We start from the raw sequence: 24450 nt of genomic DNA, 5'->3' as shown, positions 1-24450 counted from the left end.
CACACAATTTGCGTCCATATGAAATACTCTGGGTTCCCTGCATTATCTTTCTTAAACGAGATACGTTTCTACGGAAACGATAGGATTTTCTTTGGGGTTCCGAGTACCTCTTTTCCGATGCATTATTCCTCCTTTACTGCATCCCTCGCTCCCTCACATTGACGAATTAACACACAATTTGCGTCAATATGAAATACTCTGAATTCCCTGCATTGTCCTTCTAAATCGAGATACGTTTCTACGGAAACGATAGGATTTTCTTTGGGTTTCCGAGTAGCTCTTTTCCGAAGCATTATTCCTCCTTTACTGCATCCCTCGCTCCCTCACATTGACGAATTAACACACAATTTGAGTCCATATGAAATACTCTGGATTCCCTGCATTGTCCTTCTAAATCGAGATACGTTTCTACAGAAACGATAGGATTTTCTTTGGGGTTCCGAGTATTTCTTTTCCGATGCATTATTCCTCCTTTACTGCATCCCTCGCTCCCTCACATTCACGAATTAACACACAATTTGTGTCTATATGAAATACTCTGGATTCCCTGCATTGTCCTTCTAAATCGAGATACGTTTCTACGGAAACGATAGGATTTTCTTTGGGGTTCCGAGTATCTCTTTTTCCGATGCATTATTCCTCCTTTACTGCATCCCTCGCTCCCTCACATTGACGAATTAACACACAATTTGCGTCCATATGAAATACTCTGGATTCCCTAAATTGTCCTTCTAAATCGAGATACGTTTCTACGGAAAAGATTGGATTTTCTTTGGGGTTAAGAGTATCTCTTTTCCGATGCATTATTCCTGCTTTACTGCATTCCTCGCTCCCTCACATTGACGAATTAACTCACAATTTGCGTCCATATGAAGTACTCGGGATTCCCTGCATTGTCCTTCTAAATCGAGATACATTTCTACGGAAACGATAGGATTTTCTTTGGGGTTCCGAGTATCTCTTTTCCGAAGCATTATTCCTCCTTTACTGCATCCCTCGCTCCCTCACATTGACGAATTAACACTCAATTTGCGTCCATATGAAATACTCTGGATTCCCTGCATTGTCCTTCTAAATCGAGATACGTTTCTACGGAAACGATAGGATTTTCTTTGGGGTTCCGAGTATCTCTTTTCGGATGCATTATTCCTCCTTTACTGCAACCCTCGCTCCCTCACATTGACGAATTAACACACAATTTGCGTCCATATGATATACTCTGGATTCCCTGCATTGTCCTTCTAAATCGAGATACGTTTCTTCGGAAACGATATGATTTTCTTTGGGGTTCCGAGTATCTCTTTTCCGACGCATTATTCCTCATTTACTGCATCCCTCGCTCCCTCACATTGCCGAATTAACACACAATTTCCGTCCATATGAAATACTCTGAGTTCCCTGCATTATCTTTCTGAAACGAGATACGTTTCTACGGAAACAATAGGATTTTCTTTGGGGTTCCGAGTATCTCTTTTCCGATGCATTATTCCCCCTTTACTGCATCCCTCGCTCCCTCACATTGACGAATAAACACACAATTTGCGTCCATATGAAATACTCTGGATTCCCTGCTTTGTCCTTCTAAATCGAGATACGTTTCTACGGAAACGATAGGATTTTCTTTGGGGTTCCGAGTATCTCTTTTCCGATGCATTATTCCTCCTTTACTGCATCCCTCGCTCCCTCACATTGACGAATTAACACACAATTTGCGTCTATATGAAATACTCTGGATTCCCTGCATTGTCCTTCTAAATCGACATACGTTGCTACGGAAACAATAGGATTTTCTTTGGGGTTCCGAGTATCTCTTTTCCGATGCATTATTCCCCCTTTACTGCATCCCTCGCTCCCTCACATTGACGAATTAACACACAATTTGCGTCCATATGAAATACTCTGGATTCCCTGCTTTGTCCTTCTAAATCGAGATACGTTTCTACGGAAACGATAGGATTTTCTTTGGGGTTCCGAGTATCTCTTTTCCGATGCATTATTCCTCCTTTACTGCATCCCTCGCTCCCTCACATTGAAGAATTAACACACAATTTGCGTCTATATGAAATACTCTGTATTCCCTGCATTGTCCTTCTAAATCGACATACGTTGCTACGGAAACAATAGGATTTTCTTTGGGGTTCTGAGTATCTCTTTTCCGATGCATTATTCCTCCTTTACTACATCCCTCGCTCCCTCATATTGACGAATTAACACACAATTTGTGTCCATATGAAATACTCTGGATTCCCTGCATTGTCCTTCTAATTCGAGATACGTTTCTACGGAAAAGATAGGATTTTCTTTGGGGTTAAGAGTATGTCTTTTCCGATGCATTATTCCTCCTTTACTGCATCCCTCGCTCCCTCACATTAACGAATTAACTCACAATTTGCGTCCATATGAAATACTCTGGATTCCCTGCATTGTCCTTCTAAATCGAGATACGTTTCTACGGAAACGATAGGATTTTCTATGGGGTTCCGAGTATCTCTTTTCCGATGCATTATTCCTCCTTTACTGCATCCCTCGCTCCCTCACATTGCCGAATTAACACACAATTTGCGTCCATATGAAATACTCTGGATTCCCTGCATTGTCCTTCTAAATCGAGATACGTTTCTACTGAAAAGATAGGATTTTCTTTGGGGATAAGAGTATCTCTTTTCCGATGCATTATTCCTCCTTTACTGCATCCCTCGCTCCCTCACATTGACGAATTAACACACAATTTGCGTCCATATGAAATACTCTGGATTCCCTGCATTGTCCCTCTAAATCGAGATACGTTTCTACGGAAACGATAGGATTTTCTTTGGGGTTCCGAGTATCTCTTTTCCGATGCATTATTCCTCCTTTACTGCATTCCTCGCTCCGTCACATTGCCGAATTAACACACAATTTGCGTCCATATGAAATACTCTGGGTTCCCTGCATTATCTTGCTTAAACGAGATACGTTTCTACGGAAACGATAGGATTTTCTTTGGGGTTCCGAGTACCTCTTTTCCGATGCATTATTCCTCCTTTACTGCATCCCTCGCTCCCTCACATTGACGAATTAACACACAATTTGCGTCAATATGAAATACTCTGAATTCCCTGCATTGTCCTTCTAAATCGAGATACGTTTCTACGGAAACGATAGGATTTTCTTTGGGTTTCCGAGTAGCTCTTTTCCGAAGCATTATTCCTCCTTTACTGCATCCCTCGCTCCCTCACATTGACGAATTAACACACAATTTGAGTCCATATGAAATACTCTGGATTCCCTGCATTGTCCTTCTAAATCGAGATACGTTTCTACAGAAACGATAGGATTTTCTTTGGGGTTCCGAGTATCTCTTTTCCGATGCCTTATTCCTCCTTTACTGCATCCCTCGCTCCCTCACATTCACGAATTAACACACAATTTGTGTCTATATGAAATACTCTGGATTCCCTGCATTGTCCTTCTAAATCGAGATACGTTTCTACGGAAACGATAGGATTTTATTTGGGGTTCCGAGTATCTCTTTTTCCGATGCATTATTCCTCCTTTACTGCATCCCTCGCTCCCTCACATTGACGAATTAACACACAATTTGCGTCCATATGAAATACTCTGGATTCCCTAAATTGTCCTTCTAAATCGAGATACGTTTCTACGGAAAAGATTGGATTTTCTTTGGGGTTAAGAGTATCTCTTTTCCGATGCATTATTCCTGCTTTACTGCATTCCTCGCTCCCTCACATTGACGAATTAACTCACAATTTGCGTCCATATGAAGTACTCGGGATTCCCTGCATTGTCCTTCTAAATCGAGATACATTTCTACGGAAACGATAGGATTTTCTTTGGGGTTCCGAGTATCTCTTTTCCGAAGCATTATTCCTCCTTTACTGCATCCCTCGCTCCCTCACATTGACGAATTAACACTCAATTTGCGTCCATATGAAATACTCTGGATTCCCTGCATTGTCCTTCTAAATCGAGATACGTTTCTACGGAAACGATAGGATTTTCTTTGGGGTTCCGAGTATCTCTTTTCGGATGCATTATTCCTCCTTTACTGCAACCCTCGCTCCCTCACATTGACGAATTAACACACAATTTGCGTCCATATGATATACTCTGGATTCCCTGCATTGTCCTTCTAAATCGAGATACGTTTCTTCGGAAACGATATGATTTTCTTTGGGGTTCCGAGTATCTCTTTTCCGACGCATTATTCCTCATTTACTGCATCCCTCGCTCCCTCACATTGCCGAATTAACACACAATTTCCGTCCATATGAAATACTCTGAGTTCCCTGCATTATCTTTCTGAAACGAGATACGTTTCTACGGAAACAATAGGATTTTCTTTGGGGTTCCGAGTATCTCTTTTCCGATGCATTATTCCCCCTTTACTGCATCCCTCGCTCCCTCACATTGACGAATTAACACACAATTTGCGTCCATATGAAATACTCTGGATTCCCTGCTTTGTCCTTCTAAATCGAGATACGTTTCTACGGAAACGATAGGATTTTCTTTGGGGTTCCGAGTATCTCTTTTCCGATGCATTATTCCTCCTTTACTGCATCCCTCGCTCCCTCACATTGACGAATTAACACACAATTTGCGTCTATATGAAATACTCTGGATTCCCTGCATTGTCCTTCTAAATCGACATACGTTGCTACGGAAACAATAGGATTTTCTTTGGGGTTCCGAGTATCTCTTTTCCGATGCATTATTCCCCCTTTACTGCATCCCTCGCTCCCTCACATTGACGAATTAACACACAATTTGCGTCCATATGAAATACTCTGGATTCCCTGCTTTGTCCTTCTAAATCGAGATACGTTTCTACGGAAACGATAGGATTTTCTTTGGGGTTCCGAGTATCTCTTTTCCGATGCATTATTCCTCCTTTACTGCATCCCTCGCTCCCTCACATTGAAGAATTAACACACAATTTGCGTCTATATGAAATACTCTGGATTCCCTGCATTGTCCTTCTAAATCGACATACGTTGCTACGGAAACAATAGGATTTTCTTTGGGGTTCTGAGTATCTCTTTTCCGATGCATTATTCCTCCTTTACTACATCCCTCGCTCCCTCATATTGACGAATTAACACACAATTTGTGTCCATATGAAATACTCTGGATTCCCTGCATTGTCCTTCTAAATCGAGATACGTTTCTACGGAAAAGATAGGATTTTCTTTGGGGTTAAGAGTATCTCTTTTCCGATGCATTATTCCTCCTTTACTGCATCCCTCGCTCCCTCACATTAACGAATTAACTCACAATTTGCGTCCATATGAAATACTCTGGATTCCCTGCATTGTCCTTCTAAATCGAGATACGTTTCTACGGAAACGATAGGATTTTCTATGGGGTTCCGAGTATCTCTTTTCCGATGCATTATTCCTCCTTTACTGCATCCCTCGCTCCCTCACATTGCCGAATTAACACACAATTTGCGTCCATATGAAATACTCTGGATTCCCCGCATTGTCCTTCTAAATCGAGATACGTTTCTACTGAAAAGATAGGATTTTCTTTGGGGATAAGAGTATCTCTTTTCCGATGCATTATTCCTCCTTTACTGCATCCCTCGCTCCCACACATTGACGAATTAACACACAATTTGCGTCCATATGAAATACTCGGTATTCCCTGCAGTTTCCTTCTAAATCGAGATACGTTTCTACGGAAACGATAGGATTTTCTTTGGGGTTCCGAGTATCTCTTTTCCGATGCATTATTCCTCCTTTACTGCATCCCTCGCTCCCTCACATTGACGAATTAACACACAATTTGCGTCCATATGAAATACTCTAGATTCCCTGCATTGTCCTTCTAAATTGAGATACATTTCTACGGGAACGATATGATTTTCTTTGGGGTTCCGAATATCTCTTTTCCGATGCATTATTCCTCCTTTACTGCATCCCTCGCTCCCTCACATTGACGAATTAACACACAATTTGCGTCCATATGAAATACTCTGGATTCCCTCATTGACCTTCTAAATTGAGATACGTTTCTACGGAAACGATAGGATTTTCTTTGGGGTTCCGAGTATCTCTATTCCAATGCATTATTCCTCTTACTGCATCCCACGCTCCCTCACATTGACGTATTAACACACAATTTGCGTCCATATGAAATACTCTGGATTCCCTGCATTGTCCTTCTAAATCGAGATACATTTCTACGGAAACGATAGGATTTTCTTTGGGGTTCCGAGTATCTCTTTTCCGATGCATTATTCCTCCTTTACTGCATCCCTCGCTCCCTAACATTGACGAATTAACACACAATTTTGGTCTATATGAAATACTCTGGATTCCCTGCATTGTCTTTCTAAATCGAGATACGTTTCTACGGAAACGATAGGATTTTCTTTGTGGTTCCGAGTATCTCTTTTCCAATGCATTATTCCTCCTTTACTGCATCCCTCGCTCCCTCACATTGACGAATTAACACACAATTTGCGTCCATATGAAATACTCTGGATTCCCTGCATTGCCCTCTAAATCGAGATACGTTTCTACGGAAACGATAGGATTTTCTTTGGGGTTCCGAGTATCTCTTTTCCGATGCATTATTCCTCCTTTACTGCATTCCTCGCTCCGTCACATTGCCGAATTAACACACAATTTGCGTCCATATGAAATACTCTGGGTTCCCTGCATTATCTTTCTTAAACGAGATACGTTTCTACGGAAACGATAGGATTTTCTTTGGGGTTCCGAGTACCTCTTTTCCGATGCATTATTCCTCCTTTAATGCATCCCTCGCTCCCTCACATTGACGAATTAACACACAATTTGCGTCAATATGAAATACTCTGAATTCCCTGCATTGTCCTTCTAAATCGAGATACGTTTCTACGGAAACGATAGGATTTTCTTTGGGGTTCCGAGTAGCTCTTTTCCGAAGCATTATTCCTCCTTTACTGCATCCCTCGCTCCCTCACATTGACGAATTAACACGCAATTTGAGTCCATATGAAATACTCTGGATTCCCTGCATTGTCCTTCTAAATCGAGATACGTTTCTACAGAAACGATAGGATTTTCTTTGGGGTTCCGAGTATCTCTTTTCCGATGCATTATTCCTCCTTTACTGCATCCCTCGCTCCCTCACATTCACGAATTAACACACAATTTGTGTCTATATGAAATACTCTGGATTCCCTGCATTGTCCTTCTAAATCGAGATACGTTTCTACGGAAACGATAGGATTTTCTATGGGGTTCCGAGTATCTCTTTTTCCGATGCATTATTCCTCCTTTACTGCATCCCTCGCTCCCTCACATTGACGAATTAACACACAATTTGCGTCCATATGAAATACTCTGGATTCCCTAAATTGTCCTTCTAAATCGAGATACGTTTCTACGGAAAAGATTGGATTTTCTTTGGGGTTAAGAGTATCTCTTTTCCGATGCATTATTCCTGCTTTACTGCATTCCTCGCTCCCTCACATTGACGAATTAACTCACAATTTGCGTCCATATGAAGTACTCGGGATTCCCTGCATTGTCCTTCTAAATCGAGATACATTTCTACGGAAACGATAGGATTTTCTTTGGGGTTCCGAGTATCTCTTTTCCGAAGCATTATTCCTCCTTTACTGCATCCCTCGCTCCCTCACATTGACGAATTAACACTCAATTTGCGTCCATATGAAATACTCTGGATTCCCTGCATTGTCCTTCTAAATCGAGATACGTTTCTACGGAAACGATAGGATTTTCTTTGGGGTTCCGAGTATCTCTTTTCGGATGCATTATTCCTCCTTTACTGCAACCCTCGCTCCCTCACATTGACGAATTAACACACAATTTGCGTCCATATGATATACTCTGGATTCCCTGCATTGTCCTTCTAAATCGAGATACGTTTCTTCGGAATCGATATGATTTTCTTTGGGGTTCCTAGTATCTCTTTTCCGACGCATTATTCCTCATTTACTGCATCCCTCGCTCCCTCACATTGCCGAATTAACACACAATTTCCGTCCATATGAAATACTCTGAGTTCCCTGCATTATCTTTCTGAAACGAGATACGTTTCTACGGAAACAATAGGATTTTCTATGGGGTTCCGAGTATCTCTTTTTCCGATGCATTATTCCTCCTTTACTGCATCCCTCGCTCCCTCACATTGACGAATTAACACACAATTTGCGTCCATATGAAATACTCTGGATTCCCTAAATTGTCCTTCTAAATCGAGATACGTTTCTACGGAAAAGATTGGATTTTCTTTGGGGTTAAGAGTATCTCTTTTCCGATGCATTATTCCTGCTTTACTGCATTCCTCGCTCCCTCACATTGACGAATTAACTCACAATTTGCGTCCATATGAAGTACTCGGGATTCCCTGCATTGTCCTTCTAAATCGAGATACATTTCTACGGAAACGATAGGATTTTCTTTGGGGTTCCGAGTATCTCTTTTCCGAAGCATTATTCCTCCTTTACTGCATCCCTCGCTCCCTCACATTGACGAATTAACACTCAATTTGCGTCCATATGAAATACTCTGGATTCCCTGCATTGTCCTTCTAAATCGAGATACGTTTCTACGGAAACGATAGGATTTTCTTTGGGGTTCCGAGTATCTCTTTTCGGATGCATTATTCCTCCTTTACTGCAACCCTCGCTCCCTCACATTGACGAATTAACACACAATTTGCGTCCATATGATATACTCTGGATTCCCTGCATTGTCCTTCTAAATCGAGATACGTTTCTTCGGAATCGATATGATTTTCTTTGGGGTTCCTAGTATCTCTTTTCCGACGCATTATTCCTCATTTACTGCATCCCTCGCTCCCTCACATTGCCGAATTAACAACAATTTCCGTCCATATGAAATACTCTGAGTTCCCTGCATTATCTTTCTGAAACGAGATACGTTTCTACGGAAACAATAGGATTTTCTTTGGGGTTCCGAGTATCTCTTTTCCGATGCATTATTCCCCCTTTACTGCATCCCTCGCTCCCTCACATTGACGAATTAACACACAATTTGCGTCCATATGAAATACTCTGGATTCCCTGCTTTGTCCTTCTAAATCGAGATACGTTTCTACGGAAACGATAGGATTTTCTTTGGGGTTCCGAGTATCTCTTTTCCGATGCATTATTCCTCCTTTACTGCATCCCTCGCTCCCTCACATTCACGAATTAACACACAATTTGTGTCTATATGAAATACTCTGGATTCCCTGCATTGTCCTTCTAAATCGAGATACGTTGCTACGGAAACAATAGGATTTTCTTTGGGGTTCCGAGTATCTCTTTTCCGATGCATTATTCCTCCTTTACTGCATCCCTCGCTCCCTCACATTGCCGAATTAACACGCAATTTGCGTCCATATGAAATACTCTGGATTCCCTGCATTGTCCTTCTAAATCGAGATACGTTTCTACTGAAAAGATAGGATTTTCTTTGGGGATAAGAGTATCTCTTTTCCGATGCATTATTCCTCCTTTACTGCATCCCTCGCTCCCTCACATTCACGAATTAACACACAATTTGTGTCTATATGAAATACTCTGGATTCCCTGCATTGTCCTTCTAAATCGAGATACGTTTCTACGGAAACGATAGGATTTTCTTTGGGGTTCCGAGTATCTCTTTTTCCGATGCATTATTCCTCCTTTACTGCATCCCTCGCTCCCTCACATTGACGAATTAACACACAATTTGCGTCCATATGAAATACTCTGGATTCCCTAAATTGTCCTTCTAAATCGAGATACGTTTCTACGGAAACGATAGGATTTTCTTTGGGGTTCCGAGTATCTCTTTTCGGATGCATTATTCCTCCTTTACTGCAACCCTCGCTCCCTCACATTGACGAATTAACACACAATTTGCGTCCATATGATATACTCTGGATTCCCTGCATTGTCCTTCTAAATCGAGATACGTTTCTTCGGAAACGATATGATTTTCTTTGGGGTTCCGAGTATCTCTTTTCCGACGCATTATTCCTCATTTACTGCATCCCTCGCTCCCTCACATTGCCGAATTAACACACAATTTCCGTCCATATGAAATACTCTGAGTTCCCTGCATTATCTTTCTGAAACGAGATACGTTTCTACGGAAACAATAGGATTTTCTTTGGGGTTCCGAGTATCTCTTTTCCGATGCATTATTCCCCCTTTACTGCATCCCTCGCTCCCTCACATTGACGAATTAACACACAATTTGCGTCCATATGAAATACTCTGGATTCCCTGCTTTGTCCTTCTAAATCGAGATACGTTTCTACGGAAACGATAGGATTTTCTTTGGGGTTCCGAGTATCTCTTTTCCGATGCATTATTCCTCCTTTACTGCATCCCTCGCTCCCTCACATTGACGAATTAACACACAATTTGCGTCTATATGAAATACTCTGGATTCCCTGCATTGTCCTTCTAAATCGACATACGTTGCTACGGAAACAATAGGATTTTCTTTGGGGTTCCGAGTACCTCTTTTCCGATGCATTATTCCTCCTTTACTGCATCCCTCGCTCCCTCACATTGACGAATTAACACACAATTTGCGTCAATATGAAATACTCTGAATTCCCTGCATTGTCCTTCTAAATCGAGATACGTTTCTACGGAAACGATAGGATTTTCTTTGGGTTTCCGAGTAGCTCTTTTCCGAAGCATTATTCCTCCTTTACTGCATCCCTCGCTCCCTCACATTGACGAATTAACACACAATTTGAGTCCATATGAAATACTCTGGATTCCCTGCATTGTCCTTCTAAATCGAGATACGTTTCTACAGAAACGATAGGATTTTCTTTGGGGTTCCGAGTATCTCTTTTCCGATGCCTTATTCCTCCTTTACTGCATCCCTCGCTCCCTCACATTCACGAATTAACACACAATTTGTGTCTATATGAAATACTCTGGATTCCCTGCATTGTCCTTCTAAATCGAGATACGTTTCTACGGAAACGATAGGATTTTCTTTGGGGTTCCGAGTATCTCTTTTTCCGATGCATTATTCCTCCTTTACTGCATCCCTCGCTCCCTCACATTGACGAATTAACACACAATTTGCGTCCATATGAAATACTCTGGATTCCCTAAATTGTCCTTCTAAATCGAGATACGTTTCTACGGAAAAGATTGGATTTTCTTTGGGGTTAAGAGTATCTCTTTTCCGATGCATTATTCCTGCTTTACTGCATTCCTCGCTCCCTCACATTGACGAATTAACTCACAATTTGCGTCCATATGAAGTACTCGGGATTCCCTGCATTGTCCTTCTAAATCGAGATACATTTCTACGGAAACGATAGGATTTTCTTTGGGGTTCCGAGTATCTCTTTTCCGAAGCATTATTCCTCCTTTACTGCATCCCTCGCTCCCTCACATTGACGAATTAACACTCAATTTGCGTCCATATGAAATACTCTGGATTCCCTGCATTGTCCTTCTAAATCGAGATACGTTTCTACGGAAACGATAGGATTTTCTTTGGGGTTCCGAGTATCTCTTTTCGGATGCATTATTCCTCCTTTACTGCAGCCCTCGCTCCCTCACATTGACGAATTAACACACAATTTGCGTCCATATGATATACTCTGGATTCCCTGCATTGTCCTTCTAAATCGAGATACGTTTCTTCGGAAACGATATGATTTTCTTTGGGGTTCCGAGTATCTCTTTTCCGACGCATTATTCCTCATTTACTGCATCCCTCGCTCCCTCACATTGCCGAATTAACACACAATTTCCGTCCATATGAAATACTCTGAGTTCCCTGCATTATCTTTCTGAAACGAGATACGTTTCTACGGAAACAATAGGATTTTCTTTGGGGTTCCGAGTATCTCTTTTCCGATGCATTATTCCCCCTTTACTGCATCCCTCGCTCCCTCACATTGACGAATTAACACACAATTTGCGTCCATATGAAATACTCTGGATTCCCTGCTTTGTCCTTCTAAATCGAGATACGTTTCTACGGAAACGATAGGATTTTCTTTGGGGTTCCGAGTATCTCTTTTCCGATGCATTATTCCTCCTTTACTGCATCCCTCGCTCCCTCACATTGACGATTTAACACACAATTTGCGTCTATATGAAATACTCTGGATTCCCTGCATTGTCCTTCTAAATCGACATACGTTGCTACGGAAACAATAGGATTTTCTTTGGGGTTCCGAGTATCTCTTTTCCGATGCATTATTCCCCCTTTACTGCATCCCTCGCTCCCTCACATTGACGAATTAACACACAATTTGCGTCCATATGAAATACTCTGGATTCCCTGCTTTGTCCTTCTAAATCGAGATACGTTTCTACGGAAACGATAGGATTTTCTTTGGGGTTCCGAGTATCTCTTTTCCGATGCATTATTCCTCCTTTACTGCATCCCTCGCTCCCTCACATTGAAGAATTAACACACAATTTGCGTCTATATGAAATACTCTGGATTCCCTGCATTGTCCTTCTAAATCGACATACGTTGCTACGGAAACAATAGGATTTTCTTTGGGGTTCTGAGTATCTCTTTTCCGATGCATTATTCCTCCTTTACTACATCCCTCGCTCCCTCATATTGACGAATTAACACACAATTTGTGTCCATATGAAATACTCTGGATTCCCTGCATTGTCCTTCTAAATCGAGATACGTTTCTACGGAAAAGATAGGATTTTCTTTGGGGTTAAGAGTATCTCTTTTCCGATGCATTATTCCTCCTTTACTGCATCCCTCGCTCCCTCACATTAACGAATTAACTCACAATTTGCGTCCATATGAAATACTCTGGATTCCCTGCATTGTCCTTCTAAATCGAGATACGTTTCTACGGAAACGATAGGATTTTCTATGGGGTTCCGAGTATCTCTTTTCCGATGCATTATTCCTCCTTTACTGCATCCCTCGCTCCCTCACATTGCCGAATTAACACACAATTTGCGTCCATATGAAATACTCTGGATTCCCCGCATTGTCCTTCTAAATCGAGATACGTTTCTACTGAAAAGATAGGATTTTCTTTGGGGATAAGAGTATCTCTTTTCCGATGCATTATTCCTCCTTTACTGCATCCCTCGCTCCCACACATTGACGAATTAACACACAATTTGCGTCCATATGAAATACTCGGTATTCCCTGCAGTTTCCTTCTAAATCGAGATACGTTTCTACGGAAACGATAGGATTTTCTTTGGGGTTCCGAGTATCTCTTTTCCGATGCATTATTCCTCCTTTACTGCATCCCTCGCTCCCTCACATTGACGAATTAACACACAATTTGCGTCCATATGAAATACTCTAGATTCCCTGCATTGTCCTTCTAAATTGAGATACATTTCTACGGGAACGATATGATTTTCTTTGGGGTTCCGAATATCTCTTTTCCGATGCATTATTCCTCCTTTACTGCATCCCTCGCTCCCTCACATTGACGAATTAACACACAATTTGCGTCCATATGAAATACTCTGGATTCCCTCATTGTCCTTCTAAATTGAGATACGTTTCTACGGAAACGATAGGATTTTCTTTGGGGTTCCGAGTATCTCTATTCCAATGCATTATTCCTCTTACTGCATCCCACGCTCCCTCACATTGACGTATTAACACACAATTTGCGTCCATATGAAATACTCTGGATTCCCTGCATTGTCCTTCTAAATCGAGATACATTTCTACGGAAACGATAGGATTTTCTTTGGGGTTCCGAGTATCTCTTTTCCGATGCATTATTCCTCCTTTACTGCATCCCTCGCTCCCTAACATTGACGAATTAACACACAATTTTGGTCTATATGAAATACTCTGGATTCCCTGCATTGTCTTTCTAAATCGAGATACGTTTCTACGGAAACGATAGGATTTTCTTTGTGGTTCCGAGTATCTCTTTTCCAATGCATTATTCCTCCTTTACTGCATCCCTCGCTCCCTCACATTGACGAATTAACACACAATTTGCGTCCATATGAAATACTCTGGATTCCCTGCATTGCCCTCTAAATCGAGATACGTTTCTACGGAAACGATAGGATTTTCTTTGGGGTTCCGAGTATCTCTTTTCCGATGCATTATTCCTCCTTTACTGCATTCCTCGCTCCGTCACATTGCCGAATTAACACACAATTTGCGTCCATATGAAATACTCTGGGTTCCCTGCATTATCTTTCTTAAACGAGATACGTTTCTACGGAAACGATAGGATTTTCTTTGGGGTTCCGAGTACCTCTTTTCCGATGCATTATTCCTCCTTTAATGCATCCCTCGCTCCCTCACATTGACGAATTAACACACAATTTGCGTCAATATGAAATACTCTGAATTCCCTGCATTGTCCTTCTAAATCGAGATACGTTTCTACGGAAACGATAGGATTTTCTTTGGGGTTCCGAGTAGCTCTTTTCCGAAGCATTATTCCTCCTTTACTGCATCCCTCGCTCCCTCACATTGACGAATTAACACGCAATTTGAGTCCATATGAAATACTCTGGATTCCCTGCATTGTCCTTCTAAATCGAGATACGTTTCTACAGAAACGATAGGATTTTCTTTGGGGTTCCGAGTATCTCTTTTCCGATGCATTATTCCTCCTTTACTGCATCCCTCGCTCCCTCACATTCACGAATTAACACACAATTTGTGTCTATATGAAATACTCTGGATTCCCTGCATTGTCCTTCTAAATCGAGATACGTTTCTACGGAAACGATAGGATTTTCTATGGGGTTCCGAGTATCTCTTTTTCCGATGCATTATTCCTCCTTTACTGCATCCCTCGCTCCCTCACATTGACGAATTAACACACAATTTGCGTCCATATGAAATACTCTGGATTCCCTAAATTGTCCTTCTAAATCGAGATACGTTTCTACGGAAAAGATTGGATTTTCTTTGGGGTTAAGAGTATCTCTTTTCCGATGCATTATTCCTGCTTTACTGCATTCCTCGCTCCCTCACATTGACGAATTAACTCACAATTTGCGTCCATATGAAGTACTCGGGATTCCCTGCATTGTCCTTCTAAATCGAGATACATTTCTACGGAAACGATAGGATTTTCTTTGGGGTTCCGAGTATCTCTTTTCCGAAGCATTATTCCTCCTTTACTGCATCCCTCGCTCCCTCACATTGACGAATTAACACTCAATTTGCGTCCATATGAAATACTCTGGATTCCCTGCATTGTCCTTCTAAATCGAGATACGTTTCTACGGAAACGATAGGATTTTCTTTGGGGTTCCGAGTATCTCTTTTCGGATGCATTATTCCTCCTTTACTGCAACCCTCGCTCCCTCACATTGACGAATTAACACACAATTTGCGTCCATATGATATACTCTGTATTCCCTGCATTGTCCTTCTAAATCGAGATACGTTTCTTCGGAATCGATATGATTTTCTTTGGGGTTCCTAGTATCTCTTTTCCGACGCATTATTCCTCATTTACTGCATCCCTCGCTCCCTCACATTGCCGAATTAACACACAATTTCCGTCCATATGAAATACTCTGAGTTCCCTGCATTATCTTTCTGAAACGAGATACGTTTCTACGGAAACAATAGGATTTTCTATGGGGTTCCGAGTATCTCTTTTTCCGATGCATTATTCCTCCTTTACTGCATCCCTCGCTCCCTCACATTGACGAATTAACACACAATTTGCGTCCATATGAAATACTCTGGATTCCCTAAATTGTCCTTCTAAATCGAGATACGTTTCTACGGAAAAGATTGGATTTTCTTTGGGGTTAAGAGTATCTCTTTTCCGATGCATTATTCCTGCTTTACTGCATTCCTCGCTCCCTCACATTGACGAATTAACTCACAATTTGCGTCCATATGAAGTACTCGGGATTCCCTGCATTGTCCTTCTAAATCGAGATACATTTCTACGGAAACGATAGGATTTTCTTTGGGGTTCCGAGTATCTCTTTTCCGAAGCATTATTCCTCCTTTACTGCATCCCTCGCTCCCTCACATTGACGAATTAACACTCAATTTGCGTCCATATGAAATACTCTGGATTCCCTGCATTGTCCTTCTAAATCGAGATACGTTTCTACGGAAACGATAGGATTTTCTTTGGGGTTCCGAGTATCTCTTTTCGGATGCATTATTCCTCCTTTACTGCAACCCTCGCTCCCTCACATTGACGAATTAACACACAATTTGCGTCCATATGATATACTCTGGATTCCCTGCATTGTCCTTCTAAATCGAGATACGTTTCTTCGGAATCGATATGATTTTCTTTGGGGTTCCTAGTATCTCTTTTCCGACGCATTATTCCTCATTTACTGCATCCCTCGCTCCCTCACATTGCCGAATTAACAACAATTTCCGTCCATATGAAATACTCTGAGTTCCCTGCATTATCTTTCTGAAACGAGATACGTTTCTACGGAAACAATAGGATTTTCTTTGGGGTTCCGAGTATCTCTTTTCCGATGCATTATTCCCCCTTTACTGCATCCCTCGCTCCCTCACATTGACGAATTAACACACAATTTGCGTCCATATGAAATACTCTGGATTCCCTGCTTTGTCCTTCTAAATCGAGATACGTTTCTACGGAAACGATAGGATTTTCTTTGGGGTTCCGAGTATCTCTTTTCCGATGCATTATTCCTCCTTTACTGCATCCCTCGCTCCCTCACATTCACGAATTAACACACAATTTGTGTCTATATGAAATACTCTGGATTCCCTGCATTGTCCTTCTAAATCGAGATACGTTGCTACGGAAACAATAGGATTTTCTTTGGGGTTCCGAGTATCTCTTTTCCGATGCATTATTCCTCCTTTACTGCATCCCTCGCTCCCTCACATTGCCGAATTAACACACAATTTGCGTCCATATGAAATACTCTGGATTCCCTGCATTGTCCTTCTAAATCGAGATACGTTTCTACTGAAAAGATAGGATTTTCTTTGGGGATAAGAGTATCTCTTTTCCGATGCATTATTCCTCCTTTACTGCATCCCTCGCTCCCTCACATTCACGAATTAACACACAATTTGTGTCTATATGAAATACTCTGGATTCCCTGCATTGTCCTTCTAAATCGAGATACGTTTCTACGGAAACGATAGGATTTTCTTTGGGGTTCCGAGTATCTCTTTTTCCGATGCATTATTCCTCCTTTACTGCATCCCTCGCTCCCTCACATTGACGAATTAACACACAATTTGCGTCCATATGAAATACTCTGGATTCCCTAAATTGTCCTTCTAAATCGAGATACGTTTCTACGGAAACGATAGGATTTTCTTTGGGGTTCCGAGTATCTCTTTTCGGATGCATTATTCCTCCTTTACTGCAACCCTCGCTCCCTCACATTGACGAATTAACACACAATTTGCGTCCATATGATATACTCTGGATTCCCTGCATTGTCCTTCTAAATCGAGATACGTTTCTTCGGAAACGATATGATTTTCTTTGGGGTTCCGAGTATCTCTTTTCCGACGCATTATTCCTCATTTACTGCATCCCTCGCTCCCTCACATTGCCGAATTAACACACAATTTCCGTCCATATGAAATACTCTGAGTTCCCTGCATTATCTTTCTGAAACGAGATACGTTTCTACGGAAACAATAGGATTTTCTTTGGGGTTCCGAGTATCTCTTTTCCGATGCATTATTCCCCCTTTACTGCATCCCTCGCTCCCTCACATTGACGAATTAACACACAATTTGCGTCCATATGAAATACTCTGGATTCCCTGCTTTGTCCTTCTAAATCGAGATACGTTTCTACGGAAACGATAGGATTTTCTTTGGGGTTCCGAGTATCTCTTTTCCGATGCATTATTCCTCCTTTACTGCATCCCTCGCTCCCTCACATTGACGAATTAACACACAATTTGCGTCTATATGAAATACTCTGGATTCCCTGCATTGTCCTTCTAAATCGACATACGTTGCTACGGAAACAATAGGATTTTCTTTGGGGTTCCGAGTATCTCTTTTCCGATGCATTATTCCCCCTTTACTGCATCCCTCGCTCCCTCACATTGACGAATTAACACACAATTTGCGTCCATATGAAATACTCTGGATTCCCTGCTTTGTCCTTCTAAATCGAGATACGTTTCTACGGAAACGATAGGATTTTCTTTGGGGTTCCGAGTATCTCTTTTCCGATGCATTATTCCTCCTTTACTGCATCCCTCGCTCCCTCACATTGAAGAATTAACACACAATTTGCGTCTATATGAAATACTCTGGATTCCCTGCATTGTCCTTCTAAATCGACATACGTTGCTACGGAAACAATAGGATTTTCTTTGGGGTTCTGAGTATCTCTTTTCCGATGCATTATTCCTCCTTTACTACATCCCTCGCTCCCTCATATTGACGAATTAACACACAATTTGTGTCCATATGAAATACTCTGGATTCCCTGCATTGTCCTTCTAAATCGAGATACGTTTCTACGGAAAAGATAGGATTTTCTTTGGGGTTAAGAGTATCTCTTTTCCGATGCATTATTCCTCCTTTACTGCATCCCTCGCTCCCTCACATTAACGAATTAACTCACAATTTGCGTCCATATGAAATACTCTGGATTCCCTGCATTGTCCTTCTAAATCGAGATACGTTTCTACGGAAACGATAGGATTTTCTATGGGGTTCCGAGTATCTCTTTTCCGATGCATTATTCCTCCTTTACTGCATCCCTCGCTCCCTCACATTGCCGAATTAACACACAATTTGCGTCCATATGAAATACTCTGGATTCCCTGCATTGTCCTTCTAAATCGAGATACGTTTCTACGGAAACGATAGGATTTTCTTTGGGGTTCCGAGTATCTCTTTTCCGATGCATTATTCCTCCTTTACTGCATCCCTCGCTCCCTCACATTGACGAATTAACACACAATTTGCGTCCATATGAAATACTCTAGATTCCCTGCATTGTCCTTCTAAATTGAGATACATTTCTACGGGAACGATATGATTTTCTTTGGGGTTCCGAATATCTCTTTTCCGATGCATTATTCCTCCTTTACTGCATCCCTCGCTCCCTCACATTGACGAATTAACACACAATTTGCGTCCATATGAAATACTCTGGATTCCCTCATTGTCCTTCTAAATTGAGATACGTTTCTACGGAAACGATAGGATTTTCTTTGGGGTTCCGAGTATCTCTATTCCAATGCATTATTCCTCTTACTGCATCCCACGCTCCCTCACATTGACGTATTAACACACAATTTGCGTCCATATGAAATACTCTGGATTCCCTGCATTGTCCTTCTAAATCGAGATACATTTCTACGGAAACGATAGGATTTTCTTTGGGGTTCCGAGTATCTCTTTTCCGATGCATTATTCCTCCTTTACTGCATCCCTCGCTCCCTAACATTGACGAATTAACACACAATTTTGGTCTATATGAAATACTCTGGATTCCCTGCATTGTCTTTCTAAATCGAGATACGTTTCTACGGAAACGATAGGATTTTCTTTGTGGTTCCGAGTATCTCTTTTCCAATGCATTATTCCTCCTTTACTGCATCCCTCGCTCCCTCACATTGACGAATTAACACACAATTTGCGTCCATATGAAATACTCTGGATTCCCTGCATTGCCCTCTAAATCGAGATACGTTTCTACGGAAACGATAGGATTTTCTTTGGGGTTCCGAGTATCTCTTTTCCGATGCATTATTCCTCCTTTACTGCATTCCTCGCTCCGTCACATTGCCGAATTAACACACAATTTGCGTCCATATGAAATACTCTGGGTTCCCTGCATTATCTTTCTTAAACGAGATACGTTTCTACGGAAACGATAGGATTTTCTTTGGGGTTCCGAGTACCTCTTTTCCGATGCATTATTCCTCCTTTAATGCATCCCTCGCTCCCTCACATTGACGAATTAACACACAATTTGCGTCAATATGAAATACTCTGAATTCCCTGCATTGTCCTTCTAAATCGAGATACGTTTCTACGGAAACGATAGGATTTTCTTTGGGGTTCCGAGTAGCTCTTTTCCGAAGCATTATTCCTCCTTTACTGCATCCCTCGCTCCCTCACATTGACGAATTAACACGCAATTTGAGTCCATATGAAATACTCTGGATTCCCTGCATTGTCCTTCTAAATCGAGATACGTTTGTACAGAAACGATAGGATTTTCTTTGGGGTTCCGAGTATCTCTTTTCCGATGCATTATTCCTCCTTTACTGCATCCCTCGCTCCCTCACATTCACGAATTAACACACAATTTGTGTCTATATGAAATACTCTGGATTCCCTGCATTGTCCTTCTAAATCGAGATACGTTTCTACGGAAACGATAGGATTTTCTATGGGGTTCCGAGTATCTCTTTTTCCGATGCATTATTCCTCCTTTACTGCATCCCTCGCTCCCTCACATTGACGAATTAACACACAATTTGCGTCCATATGAAATACTCTGGATTCCCTAAATTGTCCTTCTAAATCGAGATACGTTTCTACGGAAAAGATTGGATTTTCTTTGGGGTTAAGAGTATCTCTTTTCCGATGCATTATTCCTGCTTTACTGCATTCCTCGCTCCCTCACATTGACGAATTAACTCACAATTTGCGTCCATATGAAGTACTCGGGATTCCCTGCATTGTCCTTCTAAATCGAGATACATTTCTACGGAAACGATAGGATTTTCTTTGGGGTTCCGAGTATCTCTTTTCCGAAGCATTATTCCTCCTTTACTGCATCCCTCGCTCCCTCACATTGACGAATTAACACTCAATTTGCGTCCATATGAAATACTCTGGATTCCCTGCATTGTCCTTCTAAATCGAGATACGTTTCTACGGAAACGATAGGATTTTCTTTGGGGTTCCGAGTATCTCTTTTCGGATGCATTATTCCTCCTTTACTGCAACCCTCGCTCCCTCACATTGACGAATTAACACACAATTTGCGTCCATATGATATACTCTGGATTCCCTGCATTGTCCTTCTAAATCGAGATACGTTTCTTCGGAATCGATATGATTTTCTTTGGGGTTCCTAGTATCTCTTTTCCGACGCATTATTCCTCATTTACTGCATCCCTCGCTCCCTCACATTGCCGAATTAACACACAATTTCCGTCCATATGAAATACTCTGAGTTCCCTGCATTATCTTTCTGAAACGAGATACGTTTCTACGGAAACAATAGGATTTTCTATGGGGTTCCGAGTATCTCTTTTTCCGATGCATTATTCCTCCTTTACTGCATCCCTCGCTCCCTCACATTGACGAATTAACACACAATTTGCGTCCATATGAAATACTCTGGATTCCCTAAATTGTCCTTCTAAATCGAGATACGTTTCTACGGAAAAGATTGGATTTTCTTTGGGGTTAAGAGTATCTCTTTTCCGATGCATTATTCCTGCTTTACTGCATTCCTCGCTCCCTCACATTGAAGAATTAACTCACAATTTGCGTCCATATGAAGTACTCGGGATTCCCTGCATTGTCCTTCTAAATCGAGATACATTTCTACGGAAACGATAGGATTTTCTTTGGGGTTCCGAGTATCTCTTTTCCGAAGCATTATTCCTCCTTTACTGCATCCCTCGCTCCCTCACATTGACGAATTAACACTCAATTTGCGTCCATATGAAATACTCTGGATTCCCTGCATTGTCCTTCTAAATCGAGATACGTTTCTACGGAAACGATAGGATTTTCTTTGGGGTTCCGAGTATCTCTTTTCGGATGCATTATTCCTCCTTTACTGCAACCCTCGCTCCCTCACATTGACGAATTAACACACAATTTGCGTCCATATGATATACTCTGGATTCCCTGCATTGTCCTTCTAAATCGAGATACGTTTCTTCGGAATCGATATGATTTTCTTTGGGGTTCCTAGTATCTCTTTTCCGACGCATTATTCCTCATTTACTGCATCCCTCGCTCCCTCACATTGCCGAATTAACAACAATTTCCGTCCATATGAAATACTCTGAGTTCCCTGCATTATCTTTCTGAAACGAGATACGTTTCTACGGAAACAATAGGATTTTCTTTGGGGTTCCGAGTATCTCTTTTCCGATGCATTATTCCCCCTTTACTGCATCCCTCGCTCCCTCACATTGACGAATTAACACACAATTTGCGTCCATATGAAATACTCTGGATTCCCTGCTTTGTCCTTCTAAATCGAGATACGTTTCTACGGAAACGATAGGATTTTCTTTGGGGTTCCGAGTATCTCTTTTCCGATGCATTATTCCTCCTTTACTGCATCCCTCGCTCCCTCACATTCACGAATTAACACACAATTTGTGTCTATATGAAATACTCTGGATTCCCTGCATTGTCCTTCTAAATCGAGATACGTTGCTACGGAAACAATAGGATTTTCTTTGGGGTTCCGAGTATCTCTTTTCCGATGCATTATTCCTCCTTTACTGCATCCCTCGCTCCCTCACATTGCCGAATTAACACACAATTTGCGTCCATATGAAATACTCTGGATTCCCTGCATTGTCCTTCTAAATCGAGATACGTTTCTACTGAAAAGATAGGATTTTCTTTGGGGATAAGAGTATCTCTTTTCCGATGCATTATTCCTCCTTTACTGCATCCCTCGCTCCCTCACATTCACGAATTAACACACAATTTGTGTCTATATGAAATACTCTGGATTCCCTGCATTGTCCTTCTAAATCGAGATACGTTTCTACGGAAACGATAGGATTTTCTTTGGGGTTCCGAGTATCTCTTTTTCCGATGCATTATTCCTCCTTTACTGCATCCCTCGCTCCCTCACATTGACGAATTAACACACAATTTGCGTCCATATGAAATACTCTGGATTCCCTAAATTGTCCTTCTAAATCGAGATACGTTTCTACGGAAACGATAGGATTTTCTTTGGGGTTCCGAGTATCTCTTTTCGGATGCATTATTCCTCCTTTACTGCAACCCTCGCTCCCTCACATTGACGAATTAACACACAATTTGCGTCCATATGATATACTCTGGATTCCCTGCATTGTCCTTCTAAATCGAGATACGTTTCTTCGGAAACGATATGATTTTCTTTGGGGTTCCGAGTATCTCTTTTCCGACGCATTATTCCTCATTTACTGCATCCCTCGCTCCCTCACATTGCCGAATTAACACACAATTTCCGTCCATATGAAATACTCTGAGTTCCCTGCATTATCTTTCTGAAACGAGATACGTTTCTACGGAAACAATAGGATTTTCTTTGGGGTTCCGAGTATCTCTTTTCCGATGCATTATTCCCCCTTTACTGCATCCCTCGCTCCCTCACATTGACGAATTAACACACAATTTGCGTCCATATGAAATACTCTGGATTCCCTGCTTTGTCCTTCTAAATCGAGATACGTTTCTACGGAAACGATAGGATTTTCTTTGGGGTTCCGAGTATCTCTTTTCCGATGCATTATTCCTCCTTTACTGCATCCCTCGCTCCCTCACATTGACGAATTAACACACAATTTGCGTCTATATGAAATACTCTGGATTCCCTGCATTGTCCTTCTAAATCGACATACGTTGCTACGGAAACAATAGGATTTTCTTTGGGGTTCCGAGTATCTCTTTTCCGATGCATTATTCCCCCTTTACTGCATCCCTCGCTCCCTCACATTGACGAATTAACACACAATTTGCGTCCATATGAAATACTCTGGATTCCCTGCTTTGTCCTTCTAAATCGAGATACGTTTCTACGGAAACGATAGGATTTTCTTTGGGGTTCCGAGTATCTCTTTTCCGATGCATTATTCCTCCTTTACTGCATCCCTCGCTCCCTCACATTGAAGAATTAACACACAATTTGCGTCTATATGAAATACTCTGGATTCCCTGCATTGTCCTTCTAAATCGACATACGTTGCTACGGAAACAATAGGATTTTCTTTGGGGTTCTGAGTATCTCTTTTCCGATGCATTATTCCTCCTTTACTACATCCCTCGCTCCCTCATATTGACGAATTAACACACAATTTGTGTCCATATGAAATACTCTGGATTCCCTGCATTGTCCTTCTAAATCGAGATACGTTTCTACGGAAAAGATAGGATTTTCTTTGGGGTTAAGAGTATCTCTTTTCCGATGCATTATTCCTCCTTTACTGCATCCCTCGCTCCCTCACATTAACGAATTAACTCACAATTTGCGTCCATATGAAATACTCTGGATTCCCTGCATTGTCCTTCTAAATCGAGATACGTTTCTACGGAAACGATAGGATTTTCTATGGGGTTCCGAGTATCTCTTTTCCGATGCATTATTCCTCCTTTACTGCATCCCTCGCTCCCTCACATTGCCGAATTAACACACAATTTGCGTCCATATGAAATACTCTGGATTCCCTGCATTGTCCTTCTAAATCGAGATACGTTTCTACTGAAAAGATAGGATTTTCTTTGGGGATAAGAGTATCTCTTTTCCGATGCATTATTCCTCCTTTACTGCATC

Source organism: Schistocerca nitens, chromosome 2 (genome assembly GCF_023898315.1).
Source record: "Schistocerca nitens isolate TAMUIC-IGC-003100 chromosome 2, iqSchNite1.1, whole genome shotgun sequence".
Taxonomy (NCBI): Eukaryota; Metazoa; Arthropoda; class Insecta; order Orthoptera; family Acrididae; genus Schistocerca; species Schistocerca nitens.
This window is presented reverse-complemented; position numbering follows the sequence as displayed.